Source organism: Aythya marila (assembly GCF_965140915.1).
Source record: "Aythya marila genome assembly, contig: HAP1_HAP1_SCAFFOLD_261, whole genome shotgun sequence".
Lineage (NCBI taxonomy): Eukaryota > Metazoa > Chordata > Aves > Anseriformes > Anatidae > Aythya > Aythya marila.
Genome location: NW_028137431.1, coordinates 111,242 through 129,543, shown reverse-complemented (window position 1 = coordinate 129,543; position 18,302 = coordinate 111,242). Strand labels below are relative to the sequence as shown.

General features: G+C 45.5%; 1 pseudogene across 1 annotated transcript; it reads left to right on the top strand.

Annotated features, from left to right (window-relative positions):
* Positions 1 to 11,223: 11,223 nt before the first annotated feature.
* On the top strand, positions 11,224 to 17,729 carry LOC309890819 (zinc finger CCCH domain-containing protein 11A-like; annotated as a pseudogene). The gene is made up of 9 exons: positions 11,224 to 11,277; positions 11,478 to 11,597; positions 12,378 to 12,501; positions 12,932 to 13,134; positions 13,820 to 13,939; positions 14,477 to 14,535; positions 16,346 to 16,394; positions 16,917 to 17,408; positions 17,638 to 17,729. The product of its transcript is annotated as a zinc finger CCCH domain-containing protein 11A-like (transcript).
* Positions 17,730 to 18,302: the final 573 nt, after the last annotated feature.

Here is an 18,302-nt window from a genome sequence, read left to right as displayed (position 1 = left end):
GATGTTAGGTAAGGAACGGGAGACTAGAAAATGACACTACAAGTGTGGACTTTGTAGAACAGCTTAACTGTGGGACATCACTGCAAGGGAGAGGAAGCTGGTACAACAGTTGCATACACTCTTGTCCTACTATAACTGCTGCTTTTTCCTTTCCTAGCGGGAGCAGGACTTTAAATATAAAAGCCGTCTATATTTGTGAACCTAGCTTGCACTTAGGATTGCTATGTGTCGGAGGTGTCCCTTGTCCTGGATTATTATTTACTGTAGCTCTTCGGTTTCTTTGTTCCTTTGTATGGCTTGTTGGTAGACGGAGTTTCCTATGTGGAAAAGATTCCTGAGAATCCAGGCAATGGCGGTGTAATTGTGCTGGCCAAATGCATTTAAGTGTGTAGAAGGACTGTGGAAATGATTAAGAGAACCTGGATTTTTCCTGAGGCAGAGCAAGACTGTATCAGTTCTCTCTTGCTTTTACTCTAGCCAACTTTATGACACCTGCGAAGCCTTCGCGTGGGAAAGTCACTTTCCCCAAGAAGAAGGCACTGAAACGTAAGGCACCTGGGAGTTATCCCTCTGCCATAGCAGCTGTGGAACTACAGACTGCCTTTGATGCTGACATGATGGGACCTCCAGCCAGAAAAGCAGCCATGGTAAGGCCAGGGGCTAATGCAGAGATGGATCCCTTGTTAAATTTCTACCCTCCTCTAGGAGAAAAGGTGGAAAACTCAAACGTTCTGCAGGCCTTCTGTTTCCTTTGAAATCCAGTAGCTGTCTCCAGGATGCTTGTAGAACCCTTCTGTATTTATGAGATGAATGGCACTCTTTAACCGGTACTCTGATGCTGTGATTTCTCTGGTGTGGGGGATTTTGTCCATTAATGCCATGTTCTTAAAAGACACAAGATCATGAGTAACCTCCAGGTGAATGTGAACTTTCTTCAGGAGCACCTTGCTTTTGTATTTTGGCCACGGCTCCGCAATGCCAGAGGAGAAGCAGTGTGGAGGAAAAAGCTATTAAGGAATCTTTTACCCATGTGTCATAAATACTGTTTTGCTGCTTTCTAGGGTGTTTCAGACGTGCCGGAGCACGTCCCAGCCATCAGACTTGAAGAAAATCCCCCAAACAGGTGACAACCCCAACTTGCTCTTTTTCTTAATCAGTGTATATCCCCAGGGAAACATAAGTTCTGTCACATGTGGGAAAAAATGAGGGTTCTGAGATAATTAAAGCCCAAATCCATCAAAGGAATAAGTCACCTGAAACCACTTTCTAGCAGCTAGCAGGATTGCTTAATTAGGCTTTCTTGAAATGCTGCAAGTCAGCACAGCTTTCCGGTGACTTCTTGGGTTGTCTGAATACCTGAACGAGGATGAGGTGAAGTTCTACTTCCTCGTGAGGTGATAGATGATGAGTAGTGTCCTCTGCCTTTTGGTCCTCAAGAATGCCACCTCAACTCCAGGTGCCCTGGCTTCACAGATAAACCCCCAGACTGAAAAGTGTACCTGGTAACGCATCGGGCTCTAAATGTAGCCCTGGGTTGATTGATAACAATCCCTGTGTAAGATTGAAGCGTAGGAGGGCTTGCCTACAGTTTTAAGAGCCGGTTTGCAGGAAAGGGATTTCCCGTTAAGAAATGGCATATCCTGATTGTTCTTTCTTGCTCTCCCAAGACCTGAAGTGCGTCTTGGAAGCCCGGAAAGATTTGAGGAGCAGATGGAGATGGATCTCGAGACCTCGACCTCAGCTTCTTCCCAGCTAGAAGAGGCACGGACACGCCGGCTGAGTTCCACAGGGAACGCGCCCTTATCTGCGGATGAAGATTTTGAGAAGCTACTTTGGGAAATCTCAGGAGGCAGACTGGAAGCCGAAATCGACTTAGACCCAGGGAAGGACGAGGATGACCTCCTCCTTGAACTCTCCGAGATGATTGACAGTTGAACTGCGTAGTCCTATGGTAGAATTAAAAAAAAAAAAAAAAAAAAATTGTTCTTCTTGTTAGATACCCTGAGGTGATCCTTTTTCTAACTGAGGCTTTGCAATGAGACTTAAAGCACGGTCCGAAGTGGTAGAAATTGGCAGGATCTGCACTCAGTTGTCCTAAATTTCCCTGCTGGTCAGAGTTAAGGTCTTGTGCATCCGTTCTGTAACTATAGGTGGTTACCTTCGATATTGAGAGGACAAAGCACTTCTTTTGGCACAGAAAGATCTCCATTGGCACGCCATGGTGGCTGCAAATCGATCTTCTGATGGAGCGATGCTCTGAAGGCTTAAACGTAAAGCTTCTTCCTTCCTCCGCCCTTGGCACAACTCGATGTTGGGCACATTGTGAAGCTTCGGTGTTCTGATTTCTCGGACAGTTGATAGCCAAATCTTGGAGTTACTATGTCAACTCTTGACTTTTACTCGTGTATGCCATTGTTTTGACTGTACCCGTGTCAGATGATGAAGCTGTAGGGGTGGGAGGGAGCAGAATCGTTATTCCAGTGTGTTGTGGACCAAACTTGCTGCCAGGAGTGGGGGTGGGGGTCAGCCCACCCAGCCTTCCTTTCCATTATCAGGGAGGATCAAATGGTGAAAAGCAGCAGCTCTGCCATGCGGCTCCGCTACCCCCACTCCCTTCTCTTGTGCTGTACCAAAGTTCCCCCAGGCTTTGGTTGGTGCTTTTTGCTGGTGTGAGGACTCCGGGGCGAGCAGTCGGGACTCTGCCGCAGTTACGGGGTCGATGAAAGGTTGTTTAAGTGCCTCTTGGTTTTAAAACTTGCTCCCCTGAGCTGCTGGCTCTGCTGCCTGCTACAGCAAATGTTCGGGTGCCATCAGCATCGCGCTTGGGCGTGGGCACTGACTCTGCGGAGGACAAAGCTGAGATTTGGGTGTATTGTGTACCCTGCCACCAGCCATCGTTTTTTTTCCCCTAGCAGATCAATTTTGAATTATTTTCCGAACTTTTCGCGGCACGGTAGGCTCTTCCCGCTATGATTTGTGAAGCTGTGGGGGCCCTCAGGCATTTGCTGCTGGCAGAGGAAAAGCGCTTGTCGAATTTGTTGTAAATACTTAATGTTTGGACAAAACCACGCGTCTCTGTCTGTGTGTGTGTGTGTGCTGTGACGCCCCGGCCCCACCAGGGAAAACCTCCGCCGACGAAACTGCTGCTGGAGCTCACGCAGGCCTTCATCGTGCCAAAGGACTTCACGGGGACTTCTGCCAGCTCAGAAATGGGGGAGAAAAAGCAAAATCAGGAGGAGGAGAGCTCAGAGACTGCACCCACCTGCCCTCGCTTTCCCTTCACCCCAAGCCCTGTTCTACCATCAGCCTTCGATTCTTCTGCCTGCGGTGCTGGGAGCGGGAGCGGCGAGGCGGCGGCAGCCATGGCGTACCGCGAGCAGGACCAGAAGGTGCAGAAGGTGATTGTGCAGCCCATCGTATCCTTCCTGCGGCTGGGGGGTGCCAGGGAGGTGGGTGGGGGGCGGCTTGGACCTCAGGGGTCTCGGATTTGGGGCCCTGGGGGCTCGGCCTGGGCCTTGAGGCCTTGTCGCGGGGCCCTGAGGCCTCGTTGTGGGGTTTGGGGCCTTGTCCCGAGCCCGGAACTGTTGTCCCCGTGCTGAGCCCTTAACGCAGCGCCCCAGAACCTCATCTTCCGCTATCTGCAGAACGTGAGTACCGCGGGGAGGGGGCGGGGATGGGGATTTGGGAGGTGTGGGGGGAGTGGGGAGGGTCTGGGGATTCCCCTCGGTGAGTTTTCGGCTCCTGGCCGTGTCCCGGGACGGGTTTGTGGGGGATGGAGAGCTGTGCGGCGTGCTGGTGGGCACAAGGAGCCCAGCGTTTCCCCCTCGTGTAGCCGGGCGTGCAGGGGTGTTCCCTTGTGACTGGAAACGTGTTCTTCACCGAATGTGTAGTATTCACCCGATGGTATAACGCTCAAATGTCAGATTGCTCATTGAAACTGCCCCTGAGAGTTGCTCCTCGGAGCGTTTGGGAGCTGTCGTGGCTGTGGCTAGCAGGTATTTCTGAACACATGAGAGAACAAAAGTGCTCAGTGTTTGTGGCCCGACTTACTCTCCTCCTTCGTTCTGCAGAGGTCGAGGATCCAGGTGTGGCTCTATGAGCAGGTGAACATGCAGATAGAAGGCTGCATCATCGTGAGTATCCGCACGTCCCCATGTTTCATCTTTCATTTTGCCTCATTCACAATCATGTTTTTTGGTCAAGAAAAGTTATCACAAGGAAAAAAAGATTTGTACTTCTCTGCCTTTCCCCTCGCCCTGCCCTTCCCTCCTGCTCCTGAGCCCTTCGTCAGGCCTTGCTGGGCCCTCTGTCCGGCTGTCTGTCCGTCCATCCGACCCTCTGGCCATCTGTCCCACCACCCTGCCCCGTCCCTGCCCTCTCCCTAAGGAAGGAAAGAGTCCCCGGGCTGCCTTCTTGGGGCGAGGGGGGGAAGTGGGGAGGTTCTGCTGCGAAAAAAATGAAAGATTTCCCCCTTAACGGGCGCCTTGCGAGTTCTTTCGAGTTCCAACCTTCTGCCTTCCTTCCGTAGCAGTGCCTCTAAGGGGTGCGCTGTAAGGCAGCCCTCATCTGGCGCGTTGCTCCTCCGTTCCCCCAAGGAACTGCCTTCAGGATCTGACTAACTCTGGATGCACCCGGTTGTCGCCTTAATTTCTCCTTTAGCTTGCTGAAAACAAGCCGGTTGGGTGACCTTTTGCGTTTCTCGCTTAAAATTTGGATCGAGGAGGTCTGTGTTTCCTTACGCTGATGTCCACGCTGAAGGTGCAGAAGGGTTCCGTGCTGTTGCTTGGGTCAGCCTTGTTGCCAGGTTCGGAATGTTTAGCCTACCGGTGCTTCGGTGCTGTTGGGCTGCACTCAGAGTGTGAGCTCTGGGCGGTATTTCTCAAATACTGCGTTATTTGAGCATACAGACCCGAGATATTCTGCGGAGAGGTGATTTAAGGCACGTCAGAACCACCGCTGCGGCGTGTGCCAGCGTCGGACGCCCGTTCGAGTGATCGGGCGGAGCAGGTGAATTGAATTTGGTGCTGGGTGGCGAGGTGGTGTTGGGGGAAGAGCTAGGCTAAGGAGAGCTTCCTCTTGCTCTGCCCCTTCCCATCTCAAATGGCCGCTTCCTGGGGAGATGGGTTCGTTGGGAGGTTAACTACAACGTTACAGTGAGGATGAGGAATCATCTTTAGTCCCGTAGGTATTTGCTGCCAGGCCGCAGCGTTGATTTCAGAAATTGTATTTAAAAAAGGGAAAAGAAAGGAAAGATGTATTCTTTAACATACTCTCTTTTTCTCGGAGAGTAGATGGAGGAGCTTCAGCAGTGCCCTTCCTCCGGAAACGATTCCCAGTGTCTGCTCAGACACTGAGGAGGAAAATGGAGGAGAGCCACCCGATAGAAATAAAGGAAAGAAGGGGTCATGGATTAAGGGAAAAGCACTACTTAAAAAATTGGTGCTCTCTAAAAACGGGTTAAGGGTTTGGGACCTGCAGGTGCTGCCTACAGCTGTGTGCGTTGCAGTCGTGCCTGTTGCCACTGAGCAAAACGGGGAGAGCTGCTTTGTCGAACGCGGCGTGTTAAAGCACGTGCCACTGCCTGGAAGAAAAGCACGGACTTCCCTCGTGTGGGCCTTCTTCCCTAGCGATCTGTGGTTTACCTGATGGTTTCCCATAAGCTGAGAATGTTTAAAAGAAAAAAAAAAAAAAAAAAAATCAAAAACCAACACCAACGTTGAGAGTGGTGAAGCAGATCCTCACGTGGGGACTCAGAATCAGCAGTGACATCACCATGCGAAGCATTGTGTGCGCTTCGGGTTGGGGCTGCTGCGAGCCTCGCAGCGGGGAGGGAGAGCGGATCCGGGGTGCCTCTGTGTCAGCCCTCTGCCCTGGTGGCTTCGTGAGCACTGAGAGTTTGACTCCTGTGTTCCCAGCTTTCGCTTCCGCACCTGCGGTGTGGCAGAGCCAGCGAGCTGCTTGCTCAGCTGGAGGAGGAAGAGGAGTAACCTCAACATTGCCGAGGTAAAGCACAATTACTGAAAAGATTTGGCAAAGATGTGGGTTGTACCAGCGCGGCTGCTGCAGCTGCAGCAGATCCTGGAGCATTGGAGAAGATAGAGAGGGGTTTCTTCATGAAAAGAATGCTGTTAAAAGTGTTTTCATGCCAGAAATTAGGATAAACGCCTCTGTTGTTTGACATCCTCTATTGAGCTGGCACATTGGCATTACAGCGTACCTGGCACGCTGTTTGTATTAAAAAAAAAAAGGTATTTTATTCAGGGCAGGCCAGAAACCTGCCTTGGCACTTGCACATCGCAGCAATGCTTACAGACCCTGCATCCTGGCTGCCAGGCCAGGATCTAAATCCGATGGTGCTGTTGGTAAACTGAAGCTCAGGAAGCGCTTCTGGGTTTTTCTGTCCTTCCATGTGAATTTTTACCCTGTGAAGATGGTGTATTAAGCTATTTTCGTAACAACAAATAGGTTTAAAAGCAGTTTCAGTTTAACATCTACACGCTTGGGTGTTATTAACAGAGCTTTGTACACTGAGCTGGTGCTTGGTAGGAGAAAAACCATCAATCTTACCTGGGAAACCTGGACCCCCTCAGCTACATACTGCTATGAGGAAACTCAGATGTAAGAACACACTTAAATAACACCTCACCAGAGCTGTTGTGCTCCTGACCACCAAAGGCACCTTTTTCCAATACCGTCGTACTGGAAGTTGATGCAGCTGGTTCCATCCGTAAAGTGTGACTGTACAGTGCTGTAAAAGAACTATTTTTTCACAGCTTTGGAGAAAGTGAAGCAGAGAAAACCACACATAACCACTGATACCTGGACCCCAAACTGCCACAGACTGACGGTGATGCCCACTGGATATCTCCTGATACCCTGCTGCCTTCTGACTGCTCCAGCAGAAGTCCCGTTTTAATTAGCCAGCAGGTCCCTCTGAGGGAGGGACTTTGCTAAAACTCCTGCCATAGGAAGTATCCTACGGGAGCCAAGTTGCTAAACTGATGTGTGGTTTTCCCTTAACCCCCTCACCCCTGACTTTCCAGCTCCTGACGACACTGCCAACGTGTGCAGTGTCACCGTGTGCCATCTAGGTGCCAGCTGCCATGGTTTATATATTGTAAAATTAGTGATTTGGGACTCGTGAGCACTGAGGAGAGGCTAGCAATTGCTTAAGAGCTTTCCTTGTGTCGCTCTGGGGCAGGGAGATGGGTGAAACATCTTAGGCTTGAAAGTGATTCCCTGCAGAGTGACGTGCTCAGATCTGCACAACAGATCTGTCGTTTTGGTCACCTTATTAGATCCCTGCTTGAGAGGTTGCTTGCAAGAATCGATTCCTCTTCACCTTGATGTGTCAAGCTAAAGACAAATCTGTGCCGAAGCACTGTCTGATCAGACGAGTGCCTCGGTTCAGGATTGTTCTTTGACAGCTACAGAAACAGCAGGACGATCAGCGCCTTCAGGAACAGATGAATTTGATCTTGAGGCTGTCATAAAACAGGTCCCTGAAGTTTGAAGACTCTTCAAGTAGTTTGGGCCAGCAAGGAGCAGCTGTACGTGGCGGCTGCGGTAACTCGGGGCTCCGAGTCTCAGAGAGCGTGTTGACAGGTGACCCCCAGCTGGCTGCTGGAGGAAGCTGAGGCAGCGTTCAGCTCTAACCTTTGCCTTCTTGGCTGGCATCTTTGCACTCCTGCTGTCAGTGGGTGTTGAGTGTCCTTCCCGGCAGCCTCAGAACGTGCCCTCAGATGTAGGCAGCGTTTAGCAGCTAGAATTCCCTCAAATAGAAAGAGTACAAATGATGCGTTTTCTGCTTTTGCTTTGGAACTCTTAGCTTGAGGTTTTCCTGCAGGCCTTGAGGTTTCTTGCAGCAGCAGGGATGAGTTCTGTTAGCAAGAGGCTGTTCTGTGCTTCGACTGTGGGAAGATGAATGGTTACGTGTGCACCGTTAAATATAACTTGACACCTAGCACACCGCACTTGCAGCCTGTGGGGTGCTTTAACAAGCAGGTAAATCAGCAGAGGCTGTTTTGCAGCCGGGGTGATGCTGGGTGATTAAAAAGCAGGGGCAGAACAAGGAGTTTCTAGCGTTTGTTCTTGCTTGTCATCCGACTCTCCACTTCCACTGTTCTTTAAACAAACAAACAAACAAACAAACAAACAAACAAAAAAAAAAAAACAAGCAAGGGGTAAGCATCTTAATATCTTTATTATAAATGGAAGGCACAAAAGAGGCCAGCAACAGAGACTGTCCAAGAGAAATGCTTTGTGCTTTATAAACAAACAAGGAAGTACCCTTAGGTGGGTGTGATAATCCTCCTCTAATGCGTTTTTGGGGTGCAAAAATAGATTTGTTCCTTTCTTACTCTTCTCTGCAGGACAAAGGCAGAATAGGCACTGCAAAGTTCGACCAGGGAGGTCAGTTTGTTCCGTACTGAGAAAGACAAGCCTGTAAAACAAAATAAACAGATTTTCTTTGTACTATTCATCTTCCTTCAGCAAAGGCAAAGCTTATGACACTTGTTGGTGTGTATTTCCAGACCCCCAGCTACTGGCACTGTAGCGCATCTCTAATTCTTTGGTACAAAAGGTTCAAAATCTCTTAATGCAAAAATTTTACCAGCACCCTGGAGCAAAAAAAAGAAATCTAAAACCCTTACCAACTTCTATTACAGACCTGCTGAGTGCACCAGAGTTACTCATTTTTATTCAGGCTTTCAGGGGCAACTTCAGTTGGTTTAGTGCTTGGATTGCTCTGTTAGCAGATGTCAGTTTAAAAAAAAAAAAAAAGCTTTTGAGGTCCTTTTTAAAATGAGACTGCTTTTTTGGAATTTGGAATACTGCAAGGTATCGTTGGTTTTGCTTTCTTCCCATTCCTTAGACCAGATCCATTCAGATTCTGAACAGCGTTCCTGGTCTGTTCAGGAAAATGGAAGGCAACAAGCAAAATGATGAGCTCCTTGGGCAGTCAAAAGAGCTAAATCTGGAGAGTGTTTTGAGTCAAACTTCCATGCTAAGGAGCACCAGTAATAGTTAGAAGTAGCTGCAGAGGAACCTGCATGGCACTGGGTGTGTTTCTGAAGGTGCTAAAGGTCCGAAGTGACGATTCCTATCCATACTAAAGAAGAGAAGGAAACCTTGCACTTAACTACTGTTTTTATTCCCTTTGTCCAGCAGTCAAAAGCAGTAACTAATATGAGAATCCAACTTTTCCTCTCTTTATTTTAGATTTGGGAAAATTCCCTGCCAAAAAAATATTTCCTGGAAAATTCACTAGTGTTTGTGTGAGTAAAAGCTTCCAACCTTTTATTATGAATTTGTAAGAACTATTTCATCCACTTTTGTCCAGAAGAGTCAGAAATAATTTGCACAGAAATGTGCAGCGTTTTATTGAAAGGATTCAGAATCACTCTAATTTGAACTTTATCTGGTCTGGTTGCAGGTTTTGTGACATTTAGTGTCTTTAAAAAAAAAATAAATCAAAATTTCTAGCTTCATATCAGAAAAAAAGAAAAGAAAATGCTTGTGGCTAAATAAAATGTGTTGCAGCTCTGCTCATCGAAAACTCATTGGCTGTTAAATTGGACCTAAGTCGTCTTCTCTAACCTTTCATGATCCTGCAGCAATGGATGATGATGGATATATGGATTAGGGAACAGCACGTGATGGCAAACCTGTGGTATTTGCTACAGCGCAGAAAGAAAAACCAAATTGCTTCCAAAAAATCAAAGTAATCCAAAATCCTTGGTATCATGCAGCCATGCCACTGGCAAAGTGAGCATTCCCCTGCCTCTCAAAGCTTGCTGTACCCTTGATCTGCTGTCTTGCTGCTGTTAATTGATTGCAACTCTACGTGTCTGATAAGGGCTACGAGTTGTTCTCGATATGGAGATCATACAACATATACTGTGCACGCTTGTGTGCATAGATATGTTTATCCTGTATGCATGTACATCCGTATGCATATTTGTGTGCTGGCCCCCAGATCCCTCATGTTACAAAGCATCGGCCTCGAAGGCATACTCATCAAAATCTTTTGTAGAGCCTCCATTTTTTTCTAGTTCCCTCAAAATGAGAGAATTTTTACGCGCTCTCTGTGTCGAAAAGGCAAAAATTCTGATTTTCACTGTCGCTCTCGCTAACTTTCTCTCACTCCCTCCTCGTGTGTGTATAAACACAAATGTGTGTATGCGTATGCACATCTGTGGCTTTAGATGCACTGGTATGTTTTTTGCTGTACAGGCAATAAAGACGGGGAAAGGTTTTTGTGTTTTCTTAATAGGTGAAGAAATCTTGAAGACCAGAGATTGGAACATGCTGAATTTTAAATTAAAAAAAAAAAAGTTAAATTGTCCGGCTGTGGAAGATGGAGCCTCATTTTTGCAGCCACTTTGAATCACGCGTTCATCTCTAAATGCGCTGGGTTTTTTTGTTTTTGTTTTGTTTTGCTTTTTGGTTTTTATTTTTTTGAAGAGCTAACTAACCCTGGCTGCGTCCAGTCTGAGAGAGCATTCAAATGGACTTGCTTCCTCTCTTAGTTATAAGCTGTTTAAAAGCGCATCCTATGTTTGAATTGTGGATGAGAGGTTCCCTTGGCAAAGTGAGGAGGAAAATTCTTCCTACCCCTTTATTATTAATTCACGGATTCAGTCTTGGTTCGGCCTACAGGAGCAGTTAACTGGAAGCCTTTGAAGATCGATAACTTTGCTGAGGTTGTCCAGGTAGGTGAAATCGAAGACCCACAGTGCCTGGAACGTGCTGTTTAATGCGTCCTAACTGTGTTCTAGAGAAGTTATTTGTAGCCATAGTTGATTATTGACTTGCATGTATCATCAGGTGGTTTTTTAAGGAGTGACTCCGTTTTCAGGCTTCCAGATGTGCTCCAGGTCATATTATTGAGGACGTGGAAGAGAACGCTTGCTGACAAAGCTCCTGGCAGCTTTACAGAACTTTAATATTTAGTTAGTTCATGTAACAGCTGATTTCAAGGCTTTGCTCTCTTTGAGAGACTGATAACTTGATTTGATTAACTGAAGAAAGCTGGAAAAATGTTCGTTCCTCATTATTTTTCACTTGTTACTTTCTTTCGGGTTACTTTTAAAAAGAAGATTTCACCGATCACAAGCCAGTAGAAGACTTTCAGCCCAAGCAAGGGTGAAGACAGCTCTCTCCAAGAGCAGAGGAAGTCCCTGTGGAGAGAACCCGAGCTTGTTAGCAGAACTCGTTGGCATGTCTAAACAAGGAGACGATTGCAACTTCTATTTCTATTCTACCTGTAGCAAGGTATGGCTGGCTTTCCTTTGCTTTGCTTTTTTTCCCCCTTTTTTTCAGGAAGGAGTAGATTAGGAGGAGGAAGCACACTGGTCTTTGGTTAACTTGAGAACCAGATAGATTGTGAATTCAGTTGTAGCACCATTAGGCAGCAGCATGGCCATTTTTGAGGCTGTACTCTATTTTCCTTGTTGGTTTCCTTTTGGTTCCAGGGAGACAAATGTGCCTACCGCCACTGCGAAGCTGCTCTGGGCAATGAGACGGTCTGCAAGCTGTGGCAGGAGGGTCGTTGTTTCAGGAATGTCTGCCGATTCAGACACATGGAAATTGACGTGAGTGCCTAACAATGTGTTCTCAAAATAAATCCACAAAAGCATTTTTCAGTGCCGTAGGTGTACTGATTGTGCTTTTGCAGGATAGATTTGTTTGCTTCAAAATCATACTGGTTTCTGTTACCAAGAGAGGGGGTGGGAGGAAGCAGAGGGAAATAAAATCAATGCCTTAGGTATGTCTTAGCAAGATATTTGTTTATTTTTTTTTTATTAGATGCTGAGAGTTTTCTCAAGAGATGCAGAATAGCTGTTAAATAGACTGCTAAAACCTGCTGGAGCAGGGGGGTAATAAACAGGCTGTTCTATCCTCATGGGAGCAGGCTTGATAATGAACTATCAGGTGTCTTCTGACCCACAGTCCTTCAGATAACGCTGTTGTAGCTGCCTGGGGTAGGAAGTGGGGAAAGTTAAAGGTGCAGCAGAACTAAGTGTCCAAGAAGTAGTTCTAGACAGGGTTAGCCTAGGCAATTTCAGATGTTCTTTTTCCCTCTGAATAATCCTAGTATAATCCTAGGTGTATTAGTTTAAGCCACCCTCAACGGATGTCTGAGAGTGCCTGTCTTCTCAAACTGAGTGATGACCAAACTAAATGTGCATAGTGGTTACAGCTTATGCAAACTTTGTGAATATGCCCAGAAATACTACACTTAACTGAGAAACTGACCTTTGGAATGATGTTTCAGCACTGTGTTGTGACAGCTGTCACGATCTGGAGCTGTGCATCTCTTTGCAAGCCTCAGGTGCATGTTATCACGAGCTTTTCTTTCTTTCTGTCTTCAGAAAAAGCGCAGTGAGATTCCTTGCTACTGGGAGAACCAGCCGGGAGGCTGTCAGAAAGCCAACTGTGCTTTTCATCATGCAAAGGGACGTTACATCGATGGACAGTTCTTACCACCAAGCAAGAGTGAGTTTAGGTCCTTTTTCTTTAAGCGCTGAAGAATTAATTTTGAGTAGTACTTAGTGGGTGCCAATCCTGTAGGGGGCATCAGGTAACTGTTCATTTGTGAGTGCAGGAAAAGGTCTGCAGTCATAGGTGTGCTGCACCGAGTGTACTGCTGGTGTTTGTTTTCTGCTTTCGTGCTCAGCTTCTCTTTGCTTTGTGTGATGTTTGCCTTGCAGTTTGCTTCCTGTTGTTTCCTCTTTTGCTGGGTGGTAGGGAGATGTGTTGTTGTTGGAAGGGAAATCATTGTTCACGGTGTAAGCAGTGATGGGATGGGCAAAAGGAGATGCTGAATTCGTTGTCTGTGCGGGTTATCTGCCTTTGCTACCATCTCTTTGCATTGTGGTCAAAGTTTTAAACTGCCATATTACCGATGATCCTCCTCTTCCTCTAGCTACACTGCCAAGTCCGCCTGAGTGCGCGGACAATGATCTGAAAGTGGCTCAGATGTCACTGCAGCAAAACAAACTTTCTGTCCAGTCAAATCCCTCTCCACAGCTAAGGGGGTGACGAAAGTGGAAAACTCTGAAAATGTCCCAAGCCCTACACACCCTCCAGTTGTAATCAATGCTGCAGATGATGATGAAGATGATGATGGTGAGCATGTTTTGGTTCTTGGAAGGAATTTGTGCTGTAAATGATTGTGTAAATCTTTGGTTCTTGAAGGAATTTGTGCTGTAAATGAATGTGTTAAATCTTTGGTTCTTGAAGGAATTTGTGCTGTAAATGAATGTGTTAAATCTTTGGTTCTTGAAGGAATTTGTGCTGTAAATGAATGTGTTAAATCTTTGGTTCTTGAAGGAATCTGTGCTGTAAATGAATGTATAAATCACAGATGACCTGAGGTCTGACTAGCGATAGGGCAGGCAGTCTGGCCAGGTCACTGGTGGCTTTGTCTGGCAGTCAGTGGACAGAAGCTGAAACGTTGGAGGAAAGCTTAGAACCACTCCTGGCTTTAGCTGGTCTTTTGTGTAAAGTTCTATGTGAAACTAGGAAGGAAATTTCTTTTTTCTGTCTGAAGAGCAATGTGTTGTGTAGTAGTTAAAGCTGCAGAGAGAATCTAGAGTCCTAGATGTTTTGTCCTAGTGTATTCTACTTAGGAGTTCATCAGGTCAGTGTAGCTGTTTAAAAACAAACAAACAAACAAACAAACAAACAAACAAACAAAAAAAAACAGCAACAAAGTTTTTTATATGAACCATGGGCTGAAGTGTCACTGCATGAGCTACGTAATCATGACCAACCTGGTCTATGCATAACTGAATCGATTTTTCCCCTTCAGACCAACTTTCTGAGGAAGGAGAAGAAACTAAAACTCCCGTCCAGCATCCAGCTGCGGAAGGCAAAAATGGATTATGGGTGATTTTCACTCGGAAAGGCAGTTCTATTACTACTAAACAAGGTATGCCAGCGCCTTAGTAGGATAAATCAGAAGAACTTGACAGTTAAGTCAAAAGCAGCGTGGTGTAAAAACACAACAAAATGTAGGGGTGCTGAATGGAGTCGGTTATTTCCATGATCTCATTTCTGCCATTAATACCATCATGTGCCCATTGGGTCAGAAAGGTGAACTCCTTTTCTTTACTTTTGGAGAACAAAACAGGGCCACAGCATGGAGTTTAAATGGCTGCACGTGCAGCCTTGCAACCACTGTTGATAAGCCATATCTAACGATAGAGGGATCTAATATCGTGTAAATGGATTAAAATGTGGATCTAATATCGTGTAAATGGATTAAAATTAAAACTACATTTTGAACCCTGAAGGATGAAAGGAGGGGCAAAATGCCATTGGTTCTATGGCTCTTTCACTTGTGAGGAGTGTTGACAGGCTTTATTCGAAATACTTCAGAAAGTTCCTGAGCGCTAAGAAGCCTGAGGACCTGTGGTCCTCAGTGAGTGCCTCTAAGCCTGTCTCATGAACTGTTTCCTGTTTTCAGAGGGCAATCTGAATTTTGGAATAAAAACACTTGAGGAAATCAAATGGCAGAAGATGAAGGAAAAAAATAAGAGACACGGTGGTGAGTTAATATTGCCTACTTTCTTATCCTGTTCACGGCAGGTGATGGTGACTGGGAGCTGCTTGAGGGACAGACTTCCATTTTTAGCTGGGGGCATAAAGCAACCTGATTCTCAGCCAGCTGGTATTCTAAATGGGAGTTCAAAGGGCAACCAGAGGCAAATTAGTCACCTCTCTTCTTTACATGCTCTGCTTGCTGTATTTTTGACAGTAACAAATCATTTAAAGTTTTTTGTTCTTTGTGATAGTTTTTTATGTTGGGTAAACTTCCTTACGTTTTGGTTGCTCTGAACAGAAGGTTCTTCAAGATCTTCTCTTCGTCCCGTTGATTCTTTGATTTTTCCTGCTCCAGAAGAGGAAAACGTCCGGACAGTGGTGAGAACTGTGACAGTGTCTTCCAAGAAAGGTAATAATGAATGCTTTTGTTTTGATTTCATTACTCCTAAACTGGAGGGTTAAGCAATAATTAAAACAATTCACCCATGTTAGCCTTCTGGTGCTGCCTTCTGTTCAAAACGTGCTTTTATGCTTAAAGTCCCTGGTTGTACTGGAAAGATTTGGTGCTCAGGTTAAGTGCAGTGGCAGGAGAGAAAAAAAAAAGTGTCAGTATGCCAATAGGGGGGTAACTGAAAACCAGAAGAGTAACGAGAAGAGCGAGCTGTAGAAGCCAGTGCTATATAAGAAGCAATTTCTGAAGCATTAAAGAGGCGTACAGTGGCAGGTGTGGACACAGTATGACAGGAGTTTGTGAATAAATTGTTTAGAGCTGTGCAAATGCCTTTTAAAGGGAAAAAAGTGTGGAAGTACTTTTACTCGTAGACATTCACCTTAGAAAGGAATATTTCTCAGCATTTGCACCTAAGAATATTCTGCTTGCTTATGCAGCTTTGTTCTGCACAAAGTATAGGTGTCAAGCAGACTCAGATTCACTCTCCACTATCTCAGCTGGAATTTGAAGCAAGCACTGAGACTATTAATATTTTTTTTCCATGTTAATTATAGTTAAAATATGAGTTTATGTGGTTTAGCTGTCAAAAGAGTGTCTGACTGGGGTTTTTTGGACATGGGCTAACAGGATAATATTTCTGTTGGCTACTGGTTTCTGTGAAATAGAAAAAAAAATTCCCTTTTGTTTTAGGGGAGGAACCTGTGGTTCGAGTAGATCTTGCTGATAGACAAGGAAAACGGAAAGCCTCCACGGGTAAGAACTTTTTACGAGCTGTTACGTAGGTGCTGCCTTCTATATATGACTGCATTAAAGAGTATTTGTGATGTATGAAAGGAAAATACATTGCAGTGGAGATCTGTGTTGACGGCAGAAATGGCAAATAAATAAATAAATAAATCATTTAGCAGCTGAAAGGCAATTCTATGAAAATACGCTTGAAAAAGAGAAGCTTATTGTTGACTGTTCTCAAACCTTCCTGCAAAGAAAAGTTCTTACAATATTCCTTGTTTTCTCTGAAGATGATGTAAGCAGCCTTCCAGTGAAGCGCAGCCTTGCTGAAAGGCTGGGGAAGAAGGTAGAGGCTCCGGGAAATGCTGACAAAGCACCCAAGAGAGAGACAGGTACTAAACGGGCATCTGGATTGGATTCCTGGGTTTCGTATTTAGTCTTTCTGTTTGTCCTTTTCCAGTGATGTTTCTTTTTGCATGTTGGCTGAGGTCGTAATCACTGGGATTCAAAGTTACCTTTCCTGTCTTGTTTTGAAATGTGAACCTGAAGTTGACATTATGCAGCCTCCCTAATTCGTTCTTTTTCTGTTTTGCAGTTCGAGTTTCCAAGTCTCTGAAGGACAGGCTGGGATTACCTCCTAAGCAGACCAGTACTGAGAGAGGTAACAGCTAGATATTAAATATGCTTTCTCCTCCTTCCTTTCCACGAACTTGGACTGCTTTCATACATCCCTACAAACTAATTTAAACGAAAACAAAGAACTGACGCCTCTTGCTTGAGTGCTGAAGCTCTTCTGACAGCCACTATCAGAACTCTGGCTCTAGGTGTGTGTTTATTTTCTACTTGTGCCTTGTCGAGGTTTTTAGCTGCTTCTGTGAACCGTTACGTACAATTAGAATAGAACCACTGCCAGGAGCAGGAATTTGAAATGCAGTCTGAAAAAGTAATAAAGTAAAGCAGCATTTCTGTGTAGCAGTTCTCTCTGGATAGGGCTGGTCTTCAAAATACAAGTGGCTCAGAGGAGGAGGAGAATGTTGTTCTAAGGATTGCATTGTTCTAAGATGCATTATTGGGAACGCTCAAGATGAGTTTTCCTTAGTGCTCTGACAAATTTTGGAGACTTAAAATATTGCTGGACTCTCTTTAAATGTTGGTGCTTCTCCTCATTTCTTGATGATGACAGGGAAGGCTGCCAAGCCGATGGGAGAGATCCATGTGAAAACACTGGAGGAAATCCGTCGTGAGAAAGCTCTTCAGAGACGCGAAACTCAAGCCAAAGCCGAGGCTGAAGGGCATGGTAAAACTGAAGATTCCAGCGCAGGGGCAAGAGCTGCTCGTGCAGGTCGCATCCAAACTTTCTCTGAAGCCTTGTCCGAAAAAAAGAATAATCGCTTGGTAGAAGAGAAGAAAAAAGCAGGAGAATGCCATAGCAAGAGCAAAATTCAGGGTGAGTCCAAGAAGCAGCTCGCTCTGTCCGGGCCCAGCAAAGGGCAGGCGAAGGAGCCGGCAGGAAAAGTCAAGCCGGAAGGAGAAGTGCGTGTTAAAACCTTGGAAGAAATAAAGCGTGAGAAAGCTCTGCGGATGCAGCAGAGTGAAGGAGATGTGCCAGCTCCCTCAGCACAACCCGGACCTGCCCCAGCAGAGCAGAAATCTTTATGGAGCACAAAACTAACAGGTAATAAGATGCTTTAATGCCTGCCCCAGTGAGGTGCTTCCCATATTGAGCAAGTTCAGTTTGCTCAGGATCTGCTTCATGGATAAATGCTGAATGGCTTGCACATTGTAGCCTTTCTCTCTCTCTCTCTCTCTCATGGGACACAAGGAAATAAATGCACAAAGGAAACAAGTACCCAGCTTTCTTTATTTCTGCCGTTGACAACACTTTTTTTTGTCTTTTTTTAAAGCACCTGAAAAAGAAGAAAAGAAGACAGTGGAATTGAACCGGCCTTTTCCTAAACTTTCCTCTGGACCTGATGTACAGGTGAGTCCTCTGTGAAGACACACATACATTCGTACAATTTCTGATAATTCTGACAAGTTTTGTTACTCACCGTGTGCCACCCTCTTGAGTGTGTTCTTACCCTTCAGCAGCTGGTAGGAGCTGCAGTGCAGTCTAAATCCTATCGCCAGCAGCATTTCCAGACAGCTCTGTAATCCTCAAACTTGGAATCAGTCTGTCTATACCACAGCAACAAAGAAACCCTGTTAGCACCAGCTGAAATCTACACAGTTAACGTGGAGGGAATTCTTTTTGTTCTTACTGACTTGATCTGTCAGACATGAAGGATTTAATACAGAAGGCCAGAGTTCTGTGTTCAAGGAAATCAATCTGTCAGTGGATACTGTATAGGGGAACTTGTATGACTTTCTGCTGCTTAAAAAGAATGTGATAAATAGATGTACAGCAGAACATCCTATCTGTTTAAAGAAGCTTGCCATAGTGGATATTGCAGATATGTGAGACTGTGTCCGTAGTAAAGCATGGCTCTTGTTACAGGCAGAATTTTATGGAGAAAAAAAACCACAACAGTAACCTGAACAATATTAATATGCTGTTCCACATCAAGAC